Consider the following 8,487-nt stretch of genomic DNA (forward strand, 5'->3'; position numbering starts at 1 on the left):
GTCCGACATAATAATTGGGCAAAGCCATATGAAGTAATGCAGGATTTAAAAGAAAGCCCAGGGGCCTTTCTACAGCGTATTCGGGACACAATTCGACAGAACACTAATGCAGACCCCGATGATCAGGCAACTGAGTCAATTATTAAGGGAATTTTTATGAGCAGAGCAGCCCCTGATATTAAGAGAAAGTTACAAAAAAAAGAGGATTTAATGGGCATGACCATGGCACAAATCTTAGAGACTGCAAACCGAGCTTATAGTCTGAGAGAGACAGAGAAGGAGAGAGAGCAAGTGAGATTGATGGTAACAGCGGTACAGGCCGGCACTAAGAGAAGTGGCCGGGGAGGAAGGGGCCATGGACACGAACGTCCGGGCCCTCAGGAGAGACGACTGGGTCGCAACCAGTGTGCCTTGTGTCGACAAGAGGGACACCGGAAAAATGAGTGCCCAAAGAGGAAAGAAAAGGGGGGTGCCTCCGTGATGGCGATGGTGGAGCAGGAATAGGGGTGTCAGGGGAGACGGACCACCCTACCCCCAGAACCCCAAGTAAAGATGCGGGTAGGAAGCTCAGAAATAGATTTTGTAGTGGGCTCTGGAGCGGCACGAACTGCTGTAAATCAGCCTCTTCAGTTGCCAGTAGCAGATTCCCTTACTGTGGTGGGAGTCACAGGCAGGGACACCAAGTGCCCAGTGTATGCCCCAGCGGAATGCGCTTTGGGAAATAGGACTATATCCCACAAGCTGGTATACCTCCCTGAGTGTCCAACGCCTCTGCTGGGACGGGATCTGCTTTGTCGCCTCGGTGCCACCCTGCATTTTACTGAGGACGAAATAACCCTTACCTTACCCCCTGAGAATGCATGGATCATGACCCTTGCAGTTGAGCCCTCAGCCATGCAAGCCCCAGAATGGAGCCCGTGGGAAGACCAGGTGTACCCCCCCCGTGTGGGCATCAGGGATTCCAGGAAAGGCCACCCACCAGACCCCCATTGCTATTCAGCTCATACCAGGGAAAGGCCCAGTGCAAGTAAAACAGTATCCAATCAAGAGGGAAGCCAGAGAAGGTTTACAGGAAACTATAGATTGATTCCTAATATATGGTATTTTCCGGGAATGTCAGTCAGCCTGGAACACTCCCATTCTACCCGTACAGAAGCCTAATGGCACGTATCGGCTGGTACAGGACCTAAGGGCAGTCAATGAACGAGTTAAGACTCTGCACCCTCTTGTCCCTAACCCGTATACCTTATTGGCTTCTATAGGGGGACAGTATACCCATTTTTCAGTCCTCAATCTGAAAGATGCTTTCTTTACCATCCCAGTTGCCACCCCGTCACAGGAAATCTTCTCCTTCGAGTGGGAGGACCAAAAAGGGTTAAAAAGCAACTTTGCTGGACAGTGTTGGACCAGGGATTTAAAAACTCCCCCACCCTCTTTGGCCAGGCTCTGGCCAGGGACCTAGAGGAGTGGGATAATGAGGAGGCCCTCCTTCTGCAGTATGTAGATGATTTGTTAATTGCCACTGTGGGACAAACCCCCTGCCTTAAAGCCACCGTGAGCCTCCTGAATTTTATTGGACTCCGGGGATATCGGGTAGCACGGAGTAAGGCTCAAATCGCCCTCCCAGATACCTCGGGTTTCACATACGGCAAGGGGAGCGTCAGCTTTCAAGCGAAAGAAAGGAAGCTATCTGTCAAGTTCCTACTCCAAGTAATCGTAAGCGGTTCAGGGCATTTCTGGGTATGGCAGGATTTGCAGGATCTGGATCCCAGAGTTTGGACTATGGGCTAAACCCCTGTACGACTGTGTAAAAGGAGTGGATCATGACCCCTCCTATTGGACCCCAGAGGCTGACAGGGCATTTAAAATCCTGAAAAGAAAATTGATGAAAGCCCCAGCTCTGGGCCTGCCAGATCTCTCTAAGCCGTTTCAGTTGTATGTACATGAACGAAGGGGGATGGCCCTAGGAGCGCTTACACAGCTGTTAGGAGCATGGAGATGTCCTGTGGCTTATTTTTCTAAGCAACTGGATCAGGTTGCAAAGGGTTGGCCAGCATGTTTACAGGCGGCGGCAGCTACTGCCCTAGTGTTTGAGGAAGCCGAGAAGCTAACATTGGGAGGGGTTATGCAAATCTATACTGCCCATATGGTCCGAGCATTATTGGCTGCAAAGGGAGGGCTTTGGCTCACCCAGGCTCGGATTGCTCGGTACCAGGCTAAGCTGTTAGAGAACTCTGAAGTCACCTTACAGCCTTGCCCCTCCCTTAACCCAGCCACCCTCTTGCCAGAAACAGAGGAACAGAAACATGACTGTTCAGAGATCATAGATGCCCAGTACTCCAGCCGTCCGGATTTAAAAGATGTACCCCTCCCAAATGCAGATTATGAGTGGTACACTGATGGTAGCAGTACTGTAATAGATGGGCAAAGAAGGGCGGGTTATGCTGTTGTGACCCTCCATGACACCGTGGAAGCTGAAGGTTTGCCTGTTGGGACCTCTGCCCAGCTTGCCGAACTGATAGCCCTGACCCGTGCACTTGAACTGTCAAAAGGAAAGCGGGTCAACATTTTTATTGATTCAAAGTATGCTTTTGGTGTGCTGCGTGCTCATGCTGGCCTATGGAAGCAAAGGGGAATGCTGACAGCCCAAGGCTCCCCAGTCAAGTACGGGCCCCAACTCCTCCGGCTCCTAGAAGCCGTACAATTTCCCTCGGAAGTGGCGGTGGTACACTGTAAAGCCCATCAAACGGAGGATCAAGATGTGGCCAGAGGTAATGCCCGGGCAGATAGAGAGGCGAAGCATGCTGCCACCCTGCCATCCCCTCAGACTGAGAACGCCCATATGCTGCCCTTATCCCATCAGTAGGGGAGCTTCCAACCCCTCAGTACTCTGGGGAGGAGAGACAGCTAACTGACAAACTCAGTCTCCGGGAAAAGGAGGGATGGCTCCATTCCCCAGAAGGGAAGGTCCTCTTACCAAAGGGCCTGATCCAGCCGGTGCTGCAGAAACTACACCAAACCACTCATGCTGGCAGGGAAGCACTTATCCAGCTAATGGGAAAATACTTTATCACTTCCGGACTCCGACCCCTGGCTGCCCAGGTACAAGCGGACTGCTTAGTCTGCCAAAAGAATAACCCCCGACCGGGACATCCTGTGCCACCAGCTGCCCTAGAACCCACTCCGGGCCCCGGACAAGTGTGGCAAATAGACTTTACTGAGTTTCCCCGGACCCAAGGGTTCAAGTATCTCCTTGTCATAGTGGATCGGTTCAGCGGATGGCCAGAAGCCTTCCCATGCCGTAACTGCACTGCCAGAACAGTGGCCCTCAAGTTTGTTAAGGAGATCATTCCTCGCTTTGGACTCCCCCTGTGGATGGAATCTGACAACGGGACACACTTCACGTCAAAAATCATTCAAAGCATCTCACATGCCTTACAGATCCCCTGGAAACTCCATACGCCCTGGAAGAGTTTCCCTAAAAGGGGAGGAACCATTACAGCCACACTGCTGGCCTCCCCTGTTGGTCTTTATCCAATACCCATCAGCCCACTGTGTAATAACACAGGAGCTTTTTCCCACAGGGTGCCCATCGTGACCAGATTGGTTTCGGGTAAAACATAACACTCCCTCAGTGAGTACTGCAACTGAATACTCCTGGTCCTGATAGGTGGCTTGCTGTAAAGAGGTCTTATTCCAGAACGGCGAGTCCGCAAGCGTGGAGCATACCAATCAGACCCTTAAACGGCATCTCTCAAAAATGTGGCAAGAAGCCTCACTGCGATGGCCTGATGCTTTGCCCCTTGTCCTACTCCGTATCCGCGTTCTCCCTAAGGGTAGATTAGGGCTTAGTCCCTTTGAAATTATGTTTGGAAGGGCATAGCCTATGAATTGCACCCCGATTCTGTCAGGGGAATGGAAGTTGGGTAATGGTTTGTTGTCACAGTATATGTGTTCCCTGTCTGCTGTTCTCTTGTCTCTTCACAGGTATACCAAGGATTCCCAGCCTCTCCCCTTGGACTCTCCCGTCCACTCCTTACAGCCCGGTGACTCCGTGCTTGTTCGTACCTGGAAAGACGAGCCTCTCCAGGAAAAGTGGAAGGGACCCTATACCGTCCTGCTGATCTCCCACACAGCGGCAAAGATCGAGGGCCACAAGAACTGGATCCATCCCTCTCGTCTGAAGGCAGTACCCGCCCCCTCGCCAGCAGAACAGTGGACCGTCCAACCTGCTGACTCCTCCTCTAGTGACGATCTCGGGCTAAAGCTACTGTTTAAAAGACACAAATAGCGGGCACCTTAATGCTAAAATGGGCCCACCCCGGTACTGGAGACCCTGGGTTGGGAAGACTCTGGTGATAATTAGTTGGGTAACATTGTTGTTCTCTGTATTGGTATTTCCAAACCGTACATATCGGGAGCATAACTCCTTTGTTTCGCTTGCACACCATGTTGCTACTTTAACAAACCAGACTGATTGCTGGGTATGGGCTCCAACTCCACTGTCCCCCAAAACGGGAATGCCCCTTGACATGCTGCCCCTGACCCTAGCAGAATTAGCCGCCACCAAAGAGCAGGAAAGAACGGACTCGCCGTTCTGGAACAAGACCTCTTTACAGCAAGCCACCTATCAGGACCAGGAGTATTCAGTTGCAGTACTCACTGAGGGAGTGTTATATTTTACCCGAAACCAATCTGGTCACGATGGGCATCCTGTGGGAAAAAGCTCCTGTGTTATTACACAGTGGGCTGATGGGTATTGGATAAAGACCAACAGGGGAGGCCAGCAGTGTGGCTGTAATGGTTCCTCCCCTTTTAGGGAAACTCTTACAAATAATCTTACCACAAAAGAAAGGGTTTGGAAATATAACTTGCCGTCCAGTTAACATCTCCAATGTAGCAAGCCAATGGTGGGTTTGCAGTGGTCCCTATGGCGAGTGTAATTTGAACGGCACAATTAGAAACGCCCCCACTTGTACCCAATCAGGAGGATGGGATGCCCCCTTAGGGGCATATGAATTGTTTGGAAAAGCAGCCTTAAATATCCCAGGAATCCCCTTAAGAAACAGTCCTTACTGGGCCCTACAGGGTCACTATTTTGTATGTGGCCGAAAGGCTTACAAGGTGCTGCCAGCTGTTATATAGCTCATGGAGTTCCTCATCTGTCAATAACTGCCACACTCCAAAGGAAAGATTAGAAATGCCCAAGACACCTCTGTTGAGTCACGAGAAAAGACCCTGCGGCGACTGACTACGGCATTGGAGGGCAATATGAAGAATTCCCTCACAACCGAGAAGCTTGTAGGGTGCTCTGTACTGGGAATACTGTTTACCGGGCCAGCCATGGCATGCATAGGCCGCTATACAGTAAGGCTGCAAATGGTACTTGAGAAAGTTGCCTTAGAGTTGGAGGACTCGGTTAGTAATTTAGGGTCAGCAGTAAAAACATTAAATAAAGAGGTACAGCAGCTCAGGACGTTTTCCCTCCAAAACAGGCTGGCTTTGGACTATCTCTTGGCATCCCAAGGCGGGGTTTGTGCCCTCGTCGGGCCCCGATGCTGTGTATATGTAAATGATAGCAGTTATGAGATCTGTGAAAAGGTGGTACAGGCTGAGGCCCATGCCCGAGCCGGAGCACAGGTTGCCTATACTGCCCCCGAGAACGATTGGTTGCAAACCTTGTTTTCAGGCTGGGGTTTGTCATCTTGGCTTGGTGGTTTATTTAGCCTGCTATTGAAACTTCTCTTTCCTGTATTGCTTGTATTACTGGTATTGTGCTGTGCAGTATCATGTGTTAGGGCCCTTTTGCAAAAGTTAATAAGTCATTCTCTTCAGGGCTATCACAAAGTGCTTATGCAAAGTCCTATGGTAAGGAAATAAGTAGCCCAAGTGAGAAAACTCAGAGCCAAGGTTGTTGAGTGTTCTCAAAGGAGGGAGTTGTTGGGGACACTGGGGCATGGCCACTAGGTAACTCGAGGGGATGGAAGACCACGAGTGTCGATGAAGCCCCCTTGCACTAGGCCCAAGTGTCCTTGGGCCCCCTCCCGCCTGGAGGCACTCGCAGCAGCTCTGCGTACTAGGCCCAAGTGTCCTTGGCCCCCCCGCCTGGAGGCACACACAGCAGTTATGCTGAGAATCTGCAACAATATGCTGCAGAGTCAGACTGCCTGAAACTAAGCAAGGCCAAACAGGGCAGATATGGAAGAAAAATGCTGAATAAAGCAGCTTTATGTATGGTTTAACAAATGATACAGAGAACAAGGGCACTAGCTGGGAACTGGATTGGCTGGCTATATGGATACTTGGGGCAGCTTGCTATTGGATAAGTATGCTGGGAAAAAGGATGTATAAAAGCCTGTGTAACTTCCTGCTCTGTGTGCAGGATTTGAGATTTTATTCTCCCTGTACCTTTTTGCAGCTGCAAATAAACTTTTCTGCTTCTCCACCCCGTTGTGATTATTGTGTGATGCACACCGAGTAGCGAACCAACCTCAGCTGTTTAGCTTCTCGGCACTGGGTGCCGGCAACAACATCATGCACCAGGAGGAGTGTTCCTTAGATACTGCATTCCTGTGAAAACCCTCCCACTTGTTTCCAGCCTGTCTCGACTCCCGGTTTCTGTTCTTTGTCTATTTCTAACTCCCTGCCTCCTGGCCTTGTGATGTGGGCCTCCCATCCTAATAAGAAAGGCTACTGGTGCATTGCTTTAGGACCATGTTGCGTAGTTGAAGTAATAGTTTATCACGGGGAATGTACCTAGCAGGGATAGGGGGCAGATAAGGAAAGGGTTTGTCTATTGGCTAAGGTTTCCGATGCACAAGGGCAACATGCTTTGCTAAAAGGTATACAATCTTTGTATAACCTGCATTCGGGGTCCCCTTCTGGCTAGCAGGGGGGCACCGCACTCAAGCATAAGAAATTTAATATCTTTGGGAACTCTGCAGTTGGGGACTTTGTTCGTGTGCCTCAGCCTAGACTCGAACTGCGCATGACATATCAGGTATAATTCGCAACATATCTCAGGAGGACTGGATTACAAGCCCCCACCGCCAGGAGTTTGGACTGAGTGGGCAGAGGGGGTGTGACGTTGCACTCCATATGCTTTATAAAAGTATGCTTATGAATGTAAATATAATGTAACTGGAATATGCTTTATGCAAAAGGTCTCTTGTAAGGTTTCATTACAAAGGTTATAACATACTGAATATATTCCTCCTATTCGTATGCATGTATCATTCTTGTATCTAAGCTAGAAATATGAAGTATAACTCTGAGTTCCTATTGTAATTACGCAAAGTGTGGGCCATTAATGATGGTTTAGAATCTTGATGGCTCCCATTGACTAGGACAATTGGTTGTAGATGGTTTATTTACCTGCAAGCCTTCCTGTGTACATGTGGGTGTGGGCCAGCCCCTGGGTAATGAAGAATGAGGTATTACAGGACGTGTGACCATGTTGCATGATACTGGAATCCATCTTAAATCTGGTACTTTTCCATTTAGAAGGAGGGGCGGGGACCCAGACAGACAAAAGATTCCCGCAATGTGCCAAAGCTATAAAAGGGGGTGTAGCAGGACAAAGCAGGCCAGTCATGAGAAAGCCCCTGTTTTCAACCTAAGATGTCTGATGGAACTAATAAGGACTGTACCAGGGGAAAGGATTTTATGCCCCTCTGCCATGTACATTGGCCAAGAGTTTATGTTTCAGGGCCTCATCTTACTACAGCTCCCATTGACTAGGACAATTGGTCGTGAATGGCTCTGTTCACTTGCAGACCTTCCTGGGTACGTGCAGGCCAGCCCTGGAAGAATGGAGACTGGGGTCTCACAGGACATGTGAACATGTCACCTGATACTGGAATCCATCTTAAACCTGGTGCTTTTCCATTTAGAAGGAGGAGTGGGGACTCAGAGAGACAAAAGATTCCCGCCAAAGCTATATAAGGGGGCAGAACAGAACAACGGGGGCTGCCAGTCATGAGCACACCCCTAGTTTCCACCTAAGATGTCTGCTGGAACTAACAAGGACTGTACTGGGGAAAGGATTGGGCCCAGACTCGGAAGGAGTCTAGCCTGTGAAAGAAGCTTTTTGGAACATCTCTGAGGGTGAGATTTTACCTGTAAACAGCTTCTTAATGTATTAGGCTTAGACTTGCATGTTTTTGCTCTATTTTGCTTGGTGACTTACTTTGTTCTGTCTGTTATTACTTGAAACCAGTTAAATCCTACTTCTTATACTTAATAAAATCACTTTTGTTTATTAATGAACCCAGAGTAAGTGATTAATACCTGGGGGAGCAAACAGCTGTGCATATCTTTCTATCAGTGTTATAGAAGGTGGACAATTCATGAGTTTACCCTGTATAAGCTTTATACCAGGGGTCTCAAACTCAATTTGCCTTGGGACCAGTGCCAGTCCTCAAATCCTCCCAGTGGGCCAATAATGCCACTGAAGATGGTATTCAGAAAAGAAAACATTTATATTTT

The sequence above is a fragment of the Eretmochelys imbricata genome, chromosome 6 (assembly GCF_965152235.1).
Source record: "Eretmochelys imbricata isolate rEreImb1 chromosome 6, rEreImb1.hap1, whole genome shotgun sequence".
NCBI classification, from domain to species: Eukaryota; Metazoa; Chordata; order Testudines; family Cheloniidae; genus Eretmochelys; species Eretmochelys imbricata.